General features: G+C 45.7%; 1 long non-coding RNA gene across 1 annotated transcript in view; it reads right to left on the reverse strand.

Annotated features, from left to right (window-relative positions):
* Positions 1-335: 335 nt before the first annotated feature.
* The window catches only part of LOC140460169 (uncharacterized), a 91,888-nt gene continuing 78,161 nt past the window's right edge, over positions 336-14,062 (reverse strand). Inside the window, exon 6 of the long non-coding RNA XR_011953893.1 lies at positions 336-1,564. This is a non-coding gene — a long non-coding RNA (uncharacterized lncRNA). The remainder of the gene's footprint in view (positions 1,565-14,062) is intronic.

The following is a 14,062-nucleotide window of genomic DNA, read 5'->3' on the forward strand; positions in this document are numbered from 1 at the left end:
CTTGATTGGATTTTGGTATCTTGGAGCATTATTTAAACCGATTGGCCGAATTTGAATTTATTTTTGTCTCATGGCAACCCAGCTACTCTATTTGTGTCAACTGTGTGTTACATTGTTACCTTGTTCAGAACACTTTGTGCTGTGTCAGACAGTTTTGCTAGCCTTTCAACTCTAAAATGTACAGTACCTCTACACCTTCATAACACCTCCCTCCTTCAGAAAATAATGAACCATCACAATGAAAGAATGGTTTAATTTTTTTCTCTAATGCTTCACTACAATATCATGACATACATATGACTTTAATTAAAGTTCAGATTAATCTATTCCCACATAAATATAACATTGAATAAATATCAATCTCATCTATACTTTATCAGTTCAATCAGCGATAACACATCTGCGATTACATTCTTCTCACCCGCAACATGTACGATATGTAAATTAAAAGTCTGTAACATAAGACCCCAATGAAATAGTTGCATATTCTTGTTTTTAAAGTGCTCCAAGAACATAAGAAGATTGTGATCCGTGTACACAACTGTATCCAACACATTGTTTGTCACATACACATTAAAATGTTGGAAGGCCAGTACCAAACGTAATCGTTCTTTTTCGATCATGGAGCATTTCCTGTGGTGGATGTTGAGTTTCTTTGAAAAATAACCAAGTGCCAGTTCAATCCCATCATCATCTTCCTGTAGCAGTACAGTTCCAACACCTATGTCACTAGCATCGATGGCAACTTTAAAAGGTTTTGAAAAGTTTGGTGTAGCTAAAACTGGTGTGGTGGTTAATATTGCTTCCAAATGATTGAATGCCTCCTGGCATTGTTCTCTCCACTGAAACTTTGTGTTCTTCTTCATCAACACAATTAACGGTGCCACTACAGTGCTGAAGTTAGGAAAAAACTTCCAATAGAATCTGCTGAGTACCAAAAATCGAAGCACCTCTTTCTTAGAGGTTGGTCATGGAAATTCCTCGATAGCCTTTGTCTTTGTGTTCTGTGACCAATGTTATCTCCCAAGAATGTCACCTTTACTTTTGTGAATTCAGCTTTGTTCAAGTTTATTATCAGTTTTGCTTCTCTTGTCATTTAAAGAGCTTTGCCAACTGTACCATGTGCACTTTCCAGGATTTACTAAAGACCACTACATCGTCCAAACAGACGACACAGTTTGTTAACCCAGCCACAACTCTGTTCATGAGTCTTTGGAATGTGGCGGGTGTGTTTGTCATTCCAATGAGCATCATGTTAAATTGATACAGCCCATCTGGGGTTACAAACACAGACATTTCTTTTGCTGACTCTGGTAAAGACCGCGCAGTAAGTCCAACTTGGTGATGTAGCTGGCTTGTCCAATGTTCCCGATACAGTCCTTCAATCTTGGAATTGGATCGGAGTCCAATTTTGTAACGGCGTTGACCTTCCGATAATCCACATAAAATTGTCGAGTCCCATCCGGTTTGGGAACTAAGACGATTGGTGAACTCCACTCGCTCTGGCTCAGTTCAATGATATCATTATCGAGCATGGCCTCCACCTCCTTCTGGACCTGTCTGGCTTTGAAAGGATTAAGTCAATAGGGGTGTTGTTTTATCAGAGCAGTATTCCCCATGTCTATTTCATGTACAAAGCATGAGTCCTCCCCATCTGATTCTTACATATGTCCTTGGACTGCAGTAACAAACCTTTTAACTGCGTTCTGTGCTCCTGAGACAGATAGTTTACTAACTTATCCCACTCCTCAAGGACTTCTTCATTTTCATCTATTTTGAGGCACACCCCAATCCACCCCATCTGGATTTGATTCTTTACTCTGCAGTGCAGCTACTAACACATGTTTCTCCAGTTCTTTCTCTCGAGTACAATATGGTTTCAGCATGTTCACATGACATACCTGATACTGTTTTTTCCTATCTGACATCTTTAGTAGATAGTCCACCTGACTCAACTTTTTCTCAATTTGATAGGGACTACGAAACCTGGCTTTGAAGGGACCTCCTATCACTGGTAACAGTCCAACACATTTATCATCCCCTCAGGAAAACATCCGAGTCTCGGAGCTTGTATCTACCACCTGTTTCATTCTATGCTGAGCCCTCTTTAGGTGCTGTTTAGCTAACTCACCTCCTCGATTTAATCTCTCCCTCACCTCCAATACATAATCTAAGGATGAGATCTCTGACTTTGGTCCTGTCAATTTTTCTTTAATTAATTTCAAAGGGCCTCTCACTCCATGCCTGACTATTAACTTGATGGGACTGAACTGAGTAGATTAATTTGGGGCATCTCTAATGGCAAACAATACGAGTGGGATAAAGGTATCCCAATCATTCGGGTAATCCTGACAGTATGCTCTCAACATGGTCTTCAAGGTCTGATGCTCCCTTGGATTCAGGATTTAAAGTGCTGTAAATCTAATCTACCCATAACCTCCTTAAACAGCCGAGCAGTAAAATTTGTCCCTTAGTCCGACTGAATCTCTCTGGGCAGCCCATACTGTGTGAAGAAAGCTACTAACTCCTCTACCACCCTTTTTGCCTCGATATTCCATATTCGAATTGCCCCCAGATATCTGGTAGACACATCCGTTACGGGTAACAAGTACTGGTTCCCACTTTTAGTTCTTGGGAGGGGAACCTGCACAATCAATTATAACCCGTGTAAAATGTTCTTCAAATGTGGGAATTTGCATCAAAGGTGCTGTATTATTACCGCATGTGGCTTACCCCCACATTTGGCATGTATGACAATTACAGCTAAAGATAACCACCTCCTTATGCATTCGAGGCCACGAAAAATATGTTAGTACCTCAGCCTGAGTCTCTCGTACCCCTCGGTGACCTCCGACAGGTAGTTTAAGTATTACCCATAACACCACATCTCTGTATGGTAACGGCATCACAATTGGGTGCACTTCAGCCCATGTCTCCTCTGCACTAACCTGCTGTGGTCTCCATTTCCATCTCAGGATTCTATCTTTCGGATAATAACCCTCAGGAACGTTCTCTGCATCTTTTTCGGAGTACGCATCCACATACAGGGGAACCTCGACTATTCGAATACCAATTGTCCGAAAATCGGATTTCCCGAAGGAGATCTCGAGGTCCCAATGGCAATATTACATGAAAGACATGTTTCCAGCAGTGATTGTGTCTTTTGTTTACAGTGAGTAAACAGGCACCGTCTCTGAATGACTGACCTCCTGCCCTCTCTCTCTCTCCTCACACTTTCCCTGGAGTTCTGCAGAGGGGTGTACCCTAACTATCCCCCCGCTTCCCAGGAATAATCTCTCCGACATTGTCCTGTGCTGGGCAAACGTGGAACTGGTCCACAATTCGCAGTCAAATGTTGTCTGTGTCTGTGTGTGTGTGTGCGTGTGTGTGTGTGTCTGTGTGTGTGTGTCTGTGTCTGTGTGTATGTGTGTGTGTGTGTGTGTGTCGGTGTTCTGTCCGGAGACTTACCCCACAAAGGCAACTGCAGCAGCAACAGTCTTGTTGTTACTGTGCACTCCAGATGCCCTGGAGAGGGGCTGGGTGTAGACGGGGGAGGGGAGCGGTGGCAGGGGGCTGCGATGGGGGCGGGGACTCACGCACTTTGTGCTGGGGGGCAGGGTTGGACCGGGTTGCAGGGTTGGACGTGGTCTGCGGGGCAGGGGTTGGATGGGTTGCAGGGACGGGGTTGGACAGGGCTCTGGGGGTAGGCGGGGTTGGGGGGCAGGAAGTGGGGTTAGACTGGGTTGGGGGCATTGCAGGATGGGAGGGCAGGTGGGGGAGTGTTAGACGGGGGAGCAGCCAGGGAGCGGTGTTGGGGACGGGTGGGGGCTGCGTTGTCTGCTGCTACTAGTCTCTTGAACGTGGGAACAGACTTTTAAAACTCCAAGCTCCTGAGGAAAGGCATTTAATGGATTTTCCGAATATTCGATTATCCAAACGAAATAGTGCCCGCCCATCTCGTTCGGATAATCGAGTTTCCCACTGTATATCTCCTTTATCGTCTTGTCTTTCCATTGCACGTCCCTCAGCCTTTCAGGAGTAAACACTTCTGTCTGACCCTCTCCCTGTTCAGGTCTTTCCTGCACCATTCCCTCAAACAGGCTGTCCACGAACTGAACCTCAACTCCTTCATCTTTCTCTTTAGTTTTTGCTTCATGCTGTGATTTATGATCGTGGGATCTGGTTACTACACAGACTGGGAAAATACCAGGATAGTTCTGTTTCAACTCCTCAGTTTCTTGGTCTTCCTTGGGCTTCTCTATAACAAGGGATGTCACTCCCACCTTGGATCCTGCTAAACCATTCCCAAGAACAAACTGAATTCCTGGAACTTATATTTGTCAATGACTCCCACTGTTACTTGCCCAGTCTGGAGTTGGAACTCCAACCTGATCTTACATTGGGGAGCGCTAAATTTCTGTCCATCTGTCCCACAAATTACCACATTCTCGGGTGAACAGATGAGCAGAGTGTGAATTAGCTTATCTCTTACTATCAGCGACTGGTTAGATCCTGTATCTCTCAAAATTATAACTTCTTGCCCTTCTCGCCCTGTTCTTTGAGTAAATTTTACCCACAGAAGCAAATTCTTTGTAGAGATCAGGTACTAACCCCATCCCCAGCCCCTGCCTAGGCTGTACACTCTCCTGCAGCTCCTCAGGTCCAAGTGTTGCTGCTGACCCTTAAAGGTGAGAACAAACACATGTTGAGACTCAGCCGCCGGGGGAGAGCAAAGAAAGTATGCTGCAGGTCAGTGATGGTGAAACGCAGGCACTGACAGGGATATTGCTGAGAATGGTCACAGGGTACAACACGGCCGGGTGTAGTGGCTGCACTATTCTGTCGATCTGTCAGAGATCCTGCACTAACCTCCACTCTGGGTGTCCTAGCTTTGAGACCGGTGGAATGGGGGTATTTCAGGGCGATTGGCAGGGGACTAGATCACCCTGTTGGAGGAACGAGTCTATCAAAGCTAATGTCCCCTCTCTGGCTTCTGGTCCGGGGGGTATTGAGGTATCGAAGGCAATTCTGCTCCTGGTGTAATTTGGATCTTGATAGGATCCACAGAGGTGCACCCCACTTCATGCTTAGAGGCCAACCAGAGGTCGGGAAAGGGTCCTTCTGAGGGGTCATGTCGGGGTTGGTAGTGGTGAAGTAAACCCACCACAGTGTAAGGGTTAGAGAAACAAGTTAACTTCCTGTTGGTCAGCATTTGGGTCTGGTCAGTGATCCCGGGATCTGACTGTTGCCGTGTGCTAAAAATCCCAGGGCCTTTACTTTGTTGCCCTCGTTTACAGATAAGGTAATGTGGGGAGAAACCAGCCCTGGTTGGTACAAGAGGTGGACAGGAACGTCTACTAAGAAGGCGGTTCCCTGTTTACCTTCAATGTGTCTTGTTACAGTAACAGTGACAGTAGACTCGAGGAAGGGGACAAAGGTGTCTGCTCAGTGGAGGCTCCAGTGGAATCATAACAAAGGGTTACGTGGGGATCAGGGACTTGGAGAGGAGGTGGAAAATCCTTTGGGTGTAATGTGACAGCCCACCATTGGGGGGTGCAATAGACCCAGAACTGTCTGTAGGTAGAATTCTGTCTAATTGTAACGCCCTCATTAAGGCAGAGAATCTTAACCTGAAGGGCACACAACAAATCCCTCCCTGCTTGGTTCATGCCTAAATTAGGGGTTTGAGTGAATTGGACAGCACAGGTACGGGGGGCCCCAAACTGAATCATGAGTGGTGCTGTTCGGGGACACTGCCTTTCCTGTCCAGTAAGACCACTCAGGTGTACAGAGCTGTATGTGAGCCCACACAGGAAGTCTCAAATCTTGAGGCAGTGGTACCGGTATCAATCAGGAAGGGGATTTCTTTATCCTCAACAGTCAAGCAGACGACCGGTTCATCCTTGGGGTCTTTAGACAGGACAGGGTAGAGCTGAAACTAGGATAATCAGGGGCTGGGAAGGGGGCAGCAAAGCAAACTCATCCCCTGTCTGGGGTTCTGTATCGCAGGTGTAACAGTGGGCAGACTCACCACCAATGACCATCCACACCACAGTGAAAACAGGTCTGCATTGGCCGTGTCATTGTCCGTGAAGTGGTGGAGGGGGGTAGCCACCACAGGGTCAAGGGGTAGTTTGGAAAGTGGGTGGAGGGGTGTCAGGGGAATGATGAAACATTGCACTGAGGCCATTCGGGTGAGCAGCATGTGCATGGTCATATCCATCAACCCACTCCTGGGACAAGGGTGGGGGTCCATTGGGTGGTTGCTGAGGGAGTCAGGGCCTGTAACAGGGACATTAGAATCTTTGTGAGGGGGTGGGCGGGGGGGAGGGTGCTGTATAATTTCATGCTTGTCTGTTGTCTGTTTAGGGCCTTTCAGACTATGTCAGTAATAAGTGAGCGCTCTTCTCATTTGTTGGCGGGTGTTATCCGGCCAATCCATATTTTTGGTTTGAACAGCAGTAGCTACCCACTCTGGGATACATTGTAATAGTAGTGCATTAAAGCTGGGGCGAGGGATTTCCAACATGACAAGTGGTGTCCCCTACATGGGTGGAGTATGTGGAGCAAAGCCGATCTGAACTGGCCTCCTCCTGCTTTGGGCTGCACTCCAATACCCTAATTATATATACCTGGTGTTGTTGCAGACTTCTCTGGAGAGCCCCCCCCCAATCACCAGGATCTGGTCCCCGAGCTGGGGAACGCCTCTGGAAAAGGCCTCCCAATCATTGTAACCCCCAACTGGGGTTTCCATCTCGAACCCTCGCTTGGGGCCAGAGCCAAGCAGCACAGACTGAAGAGGTCCTGAGGTGTGGCTAGATACATTTGAATTGTCCCTGTAATATAATCAATGAAATCCTCTGGACTCGTCTTTCGGTTTTTGGGGGGGGGCGCAGGGGGGGAGATGTGTGGGACATAATCAAGCACATCTCTTTGGCTTTCCAAATTAACCCTGGGGGACTCTAACCCCGATTTAACCCTGGGGACTCTAACCCCGATTTAACACTGGGGAATTCTAACCCCGATTTAACCCTGGGGGACTCTCACCCCGATTTAACCCAGGTGACTCTCACCCTGATATAACCCTGGGGACTCTAACCCCGATTTAACCCTGGGGGACTCTCACCCCGATTTAACCCTGGGGGACTCTCACCCCGATTTACCCCTGGGGACTCTAACCCCGATTTAACCCTGGGGGATTCTCACCCCGATTTAACCCTGGGGACTCTAACCCCGATTTAACCCTGGGGACTTTCACCCCGATTTAACCCTGGGGACTCTCACCCCGATTTAACCCTGGGGGACTCTAACCCCGATTTAACCCCGGGGTCTCTCACCCCGATTTAACCCTGGGGGCCACTCACCCCGATTTAACCCTGGGGACTCTAACCCCGATTTAACCCTGGGGACTCTAACCCCAATTTAACCCTGGGGACTCTAACCCCGATTTAACCCTGGGGAACTCTCACCCCGATTTAACCCTGGGGACTCTCACCCCGATTTAACCCTGGGGACTCTCACCGTGATTCAACCTTGGGAACACTGACCATGATTTAACCCTGGGGACTCTAATCCCTTTAAAACCCCAGCTTTGTGCAAAGTGACTTGTTGGTGTCCAAGTGCAGGAGTAGCTCAAAGATTCCATCACCATTGAGTCCCAGGAGACAAGGGGTCAACTGGGTGTGAAGTTTAGAGAGAGAGAGATCAATGTGAAGTTTACCTTGTGGACCCATCCATCTCACGCCACCAACATTCAGGCACTTGCTTATTCAGTCCACCTGGAAGCTCCGTGTATGTTGGAATCCCACCGCTACCACCATATGTTCGGTTCTTTTCCAGAGGTTTCACACACATGATGCAATTTACTCACACCAACTTCTGAAAACAGTTAAACTTTAATAAAGCCTGTACAAGCGAGGTAACCCCTCTGATACTCTTCCCAGGCGTGTGCAGTCAAGTCAGAAGAGAGACCCTAAACAAAGAAACTACATCCCCTTTATCCAGGTCAGTTGGCAATGCTTACAGATGCTCTGGCCACTCCCCCACAGTCACATGCCACTCAAGACAACCCCCAGTCACTCACAGTCACATGTTCCCCCAGCTCCAATGGTAGGACGAGATCATCCTTGGAGATAATGCAAATGCTATTGTTCCCATCCTGGGGAATCATTATGCAGATGATTTCCTGACTCAGTCATTCCCCAAGACAATGTCGGTGTGATGTGTCCTAGCTTCAGGGTGGCCCTGCAAATGGGTTCTGGCTTTGCTTCTTCCTTAGACAGTGGAGGTGTGCTGGCCTCAGTGTTGGGGATAATCATGCAAGCAAACCTGGCTATGAAAGGACTGAAGAGATTAAATGAGAGTTTAATTTGATAATAGGAGGGGGAGGAGGAGTAAATGACTAAATGAAGCATGAATTACACTGGACAGTTATCCACATTCCTGCATGCTATCTGGGAGACAGAATGTCACCCCAACCCACTTCCAGAATGTTCAGCATTGCAGTCTAACTCTTTAATATTACATGAATGTGCACAGAGATATTCCCATTTAATCTTTTAACATTACATTGGGCTTCTCTTTTAACCTGTGTTAAATTCGGACCAGTGTTCTCTACTCATTCTTTCATAGTGTAGGATCTCCCCTTCTCCCAACTTCTATCCCTCACAGGGTGAAATTCTGGCCTGAAGTTTGTCTTCTGCACCAAGATGTTTTCATCTGCTCATCCTGCTGCTCTTCTCACTTTGTGAACTGTCTGTTCATCCACGTGAATTCATACCATCTCTAGAAGTGAGTTTTTAAACTTCTCCAGCACAATTAGCTCTCTTAGCCCCTCATAGGTCTTCTCTATTTTTAAAGTCAGCACCCATCTATCAAAATGACTATGTTTAATGTTTTACGAACTGAACATAAGCCTGACCTGGTTCCTTCTTTATGTTTCTGAACGACTGTCCATACACTTTTGGTACCAATCCATAAGAACTTAAAATAGGTTGTTTGACCTCTTCATCATCTGTTGACCCCTCATCTGACAGTGAGACAAATATCTCACTAGCTCTGCCTACCAGTTTGGTCTGAACTGGCATTACCCATAAATTCTCAGACCACTTCATCTGTCTTGCTACTTTTTCAAATGAAATAAAGAAGGCTTCAGCATCTTTCTCAACAAAACGTGGCAGAGTTTTGACATATTTGTATATATCACTATCTTCTCTTTTAATCTCCATCCTGTTAACTTGACTTTGCTGACTCAGTCACAACTTCTCTCTCTTTTTGCTCAGCTAAGAACCTTCTCTCTCTTTCTTTTTCCTCTGTCTCTCTTCTCTCTCTCTTTCTGTCTCCCTTTCTTCTCTCTCGCTTTGCTCAGCTAAAAACCTTCTCTCTCTTTCTTTATCTTTTATCTCCATTTTCCTCAATTGTAATTCATGTTTTTTCTCTACCTCTAATGCACTTGTCTGTTTCTCTGACACACAAATGTTTGAGTAATTCCTTTACAATTTCAGCTTTACTTTTGTCCTTGGTTAAACCCAAATCCAACTTCTTTGCTAATTCTAAAAGTATGGCCTTTTTCTTTCCTTCTAAATTTTCTTGCAAAGTTGAGAATCATTTTCAAACCCCAGAACCTCTTTCGCAATTTTAAGAGCCATTTCTCTCACTTTTAATTTCACCAACAACAAGTCACCGAAATTAAACAAGTTGTCTCACCGATGTTTTATTTCAAGAAATGGGACAGTAATCTACAAATGTTTAAATCGACTGGGTTTTTCTCGTATTCCAAATCTCAGACTGAATCTGTCTAAACCTGTTCAAATCCTGGACGAAAGTCCCCAAAATGTTACAACACGGGGTAAACCCCTCCTGCTAATTTAAACCTGACAAACAGAGAAGCTCATCTTGTGCCATAATCTGTTAAATTTCGAGAGGCAAAGATCACTATTTGAAGGAAAAATTAACAATTTACTTTTTAAGTCCAGTGGAAAATATTAAAACCAACAACTATTTACAACTCCTTTTTCTTAAATGTTTCCTTTACCTCCCCACTCTACAATACTGAGCGATTAAAAACTCGATTAAGATTTAGAAAAAAAAAATTCAAATTTCAAAACCAGCCAGCTGTCCAATCTTCTCTTTATATCTTCCTCTGTTATGCAGCTAGCAATCTGCAGTTGTTGGTTTTTTTGGTCGTTCTCCCCTTAACTGTTCGACATATCTGGTTTTATACCTCAAACCATCGGATCATTTCATTGGTTTGTTGTCATGAAAGCACTAAATTCAAATTTGATTGAATTTTGGTATCTGGCTATAATTTAAACTGATTGGCCGAATCGAATTTGTTTTTGTATCATGGCAACTCCTCTGCACAATAGGTTTCATAGTCAAATGTTACATTTTAGATTCTTTCCGCACACTTTGTGCCTTTCTAAGCCCATGCCAGCTTCCAGTCCCTCTTAAAGGGACAGTACATACCTAAACCTTCATAGCAGTATGATCATTAAGTACATGTGAGAGAGACCATTAGCTTGGAGGAGTTCAAATATTCACTTCCTGAATTTGAGAACTGGTGGAAGGGCAGAGTGTTAAAGCAGCCAGATTAGCAGATGAAATGGCTGTTGATTATGGGTTGTTGATAAAATCAAAGTTTCACTTTGAGCATCAATTCCAATCTGTGAGGGATAGAAACTGGGGAAAAGAGAAATGCTCAGGTCGTAAAGGAGGATGAGATGTCTTTGAAGATAATGCAGATCGTTTATAACAGGGTGAAAAGAAACCCATGTTGGTGGAAGGAGAGTTAAAAATCCTCAGGTGCTTCATCTGCATTAAGTAGGACACATTAAATCACAGTGGCAGGTTTAAGCCAAGCAATGGGATGTGGTAAAGCAGGATCAGCCAGTGGTGTTTATTAAAGTGGTAAAGGAGATCCCAGTGGAAGCTACAGAGCTGCAAGAGAATGTACAACCTGGTCAGGGGTTGGTGAATAAGGGAGTATCACACCTCTTTAAGGAATTGACCTGTGTGGGTACCAGGAGGAGTCAGTGAAGACATTAAAATGTTAAGAGATACAGGAGCAAGTCAATCTTTGATGGTGAGAGATGAGGAGGTATGTCCTTTGAAGGAGTATTCCCAGAATATATGGGATTTGTGGTGAGAAGAGCAGTGCTCTATTCTATAAGATGAGGTTGGAGAGTCTGCTGAAAAGTGGTGAAGTGGTGGGAGCAGTAATCGAGAGATTCTCTAATCCAGTTTATCCTCAGGTATGATACAGCTGGATCACAGGTGGGAGTGATACCTATTGTGGTTGAAAGGCCAGTGGAAAATCAGGCAGTAAGATGTTACAGGCAGTATATCCTGGGAATTCTCCTGACTCTGTGGTAAAAAGGTCACAAAGCCACAGGTTAAAATAGGAGGGAAATCAAAGAATAAAGAAAAGGAAATTCAAGTTCAATTATCAGAAATGTTATTTGATTGAATGGCTGAGAAAAAAAAACAGAAACAGGTGGAGGACAAAGTGGATATTTTTAGTTCAGAGAGGTTAGTCAAATTACAACAAAGCAGTTGTATCAAAAAGCGTACACAGAAGCAGAATCTGAGTGTGTCCCAGAATGTTAGGATCTTAAAATGGAAGTTTTAATGACGAAATGGAGACCATCACGTGTTCAGGTCGATATGTGGGAACACCACCAACTTCAAGTTCCCCTCTAAGCCACTGACCATCCTGACTTGGAAATATATCACAGTTTCTTCAGTGTCGCTGGGTCAAGATCCGGGAATTCACTCCCAAATGGCATTGTGGGTCAACCACAGCAGGTGGACTGCAGCGGTTCAAGAAGACAGCTCACCACCACCTTCTCAAGGGGGCAACTAGGGACAGGCAAGAAATGCAGGCCAGCCTGGCAATGTCCACATTCCACAGAAAGTATATGAGGGAGGATGGGGATGTGGGAGGATGGGGATGAGGGAGGAAGGGGGATGTAGGAGGATGGGGATGAGGGAGGATGGGGATGTGGGAGGATGGGGATGTGGGAGGATGGGGATGAGGGAGGATGGGGATGAGGGAGGAAGGGGATGTGGGAGGATGAGTCTGAGGGAGGATGGGGATGAGGGAGGATGGGGATGTAGGAGGATGGGGATGTGGGAGGATGGGGATGTAGGAGGATGGGGATGAGGGAGGATGGGGATGGAGGAGGATGGGGATGAGGGAGGATGGGGATGTCGGAGGATGGGGATGAGGGAGGATGGGGATGTGGGAGGATGGGGATGTTGGAGGATGGGGATGAGGGAGGATGGGGATGTGGGAGGATGGGGATGAGGGAGGATGGGGATGTGGGAGGATGGGGATGAGGGAGGATGGGGATGAGGGAGGATGGGGATGTGGGAGGATGGGGATGTGGGAGGATGGGGATGTTGGAGGATGGGGATGAGGGAGGATGGGGATGTAGGAGGATGGGGATAGGGAGGATGGGGATGTAGGAGGATGGGAATGTCGGAGGATGGGGATGAGGGAGGAAGGGGATGTGGGAGGATGGGGATGTGGGAGGATGGGGATGTGGGAGGATGGGGATGAGGGAGGATGGGAATGAGGGAGGAAGGGGATGTGGGAGGATGGGAATGTGGGAGGATGGGGATGTAGGAGGATGGGGATGAGGGAGGATGGGGATGAGGGAGGATGGGGATGTAGGAGGATGGGGATGAGAGAGGATGGGGATATTGGAGGATGGAATGAGGTAGGATGGGGATACAGGAGAAATGGGATGACAGATGATGGGGATCTCGGAGGAGAAGAATGAGGGAGGATGGTGAGGGAGGATGGTGAGGGAGGATGGTGATGAGGGAGGATGGGGATGAGGGAGGATGGGGGTGAGGGAGGATGTGTATCGCGGTTTGTGTAACAATATGGCTCCAGTTTTATCCTCCACTACCTGGCTTTCTCAAATATAGCATTTAGTCGCAAACTCAAACATTCTTTTAAACATGTTTTGTTATTTTCTGGAACTGATGATGATATTTTAATTATCTATGTGTATGAATCCCTATGAGTCTTTGCACCATCAGTGTTCCTAGCTTGTCACTGTTTTGAAAGTATTCAGATCTACCCGTTCTGGTTCTGAAGTGGATGACCACACAATTGCCAACATTGGAGTTTATTTGCCACAGTTTGGTCTATTATTTCTTGCTAATTTGATGCTTCCTGATGTTTTATTTACAGTGCTGCTTATCTTTCTGTGCAAAGAATATTTGGATCTGGTGTTTTTGATCCCATTATTAAAATCGCTGATCACCATAGTGGGGTCACATATACTGGGAGGAGGTGTGGGTGATCACACCGGACTTGTATTTTTATATTTGTATTGGTTTGTGGGATGTGGTCATCATTTGCTAGGCTGGCATTTACTGCTCATTCCTAATTGCCCTGGGGTCAAGGATGGCAGATTTCCATCACTAAAGGCCATTAGTGAACCACATTGATTTTTACAAAGGACAGAGGTTCCATGATCGCCATTGGTATATTATTATGATAGATTTTTAATCATTTCAAATTTCACCATGTCCCATGGTGGGATTGGACCCCATGTCCTGAGAACATTAATAATGGATTTCTGGATTACTGGCCCAGTGACATTACCAATATACCTCCCCTGATACAATGCAGAAACCCAGTGGAATGTTTTCGGGTCATATAATCCCAGATACCATGGCAGACAACCCCAAGAAATATCTGGAATCAAAATCTGACCTAATGATGACCATGTAACCACTGTCGATCCTCAGAAGAAAATCCATCTGGTTTACTGATGACCATAGGGGAAAGAAATTTGCTATTTTCCATGACAGCTCCTCGTGAGGGAATTCCCATCATCTGATCTTGTCTTGGAGACACAGTATTGAGATGGATGGTCCAGTCGGTTTTGGTCAGTGGTAACTCCAAGACATTAATAGTGGGGGATTCAATGATGAAAATGAGATTGGATGTGAGGGGGAGATAGCTCTGGTCTCCTTTGTTGGAAATGGTCATTGCCTGGCACTCATGTGAAAGTTCCTTCCTACTTCACGACCCAAGAGAGAA

This window comes from Chiloscyllium punctatum, chromosome 36 (assembly GCF_047496795.1).
Source record: "Chiloscyllium punctatum isolate Juve2018m chromosome 36, sChiPun1.3, whole genome shotgun sequence".
NCBI classification, from domain to species: domain Eukaryota; kingdom Metazoa; phylum Chordata; class Chondrichthyes; order Orectolobiformes; family Hemiscylliidae; genus Chiloscyllium; species Chiloscyllium punctatum.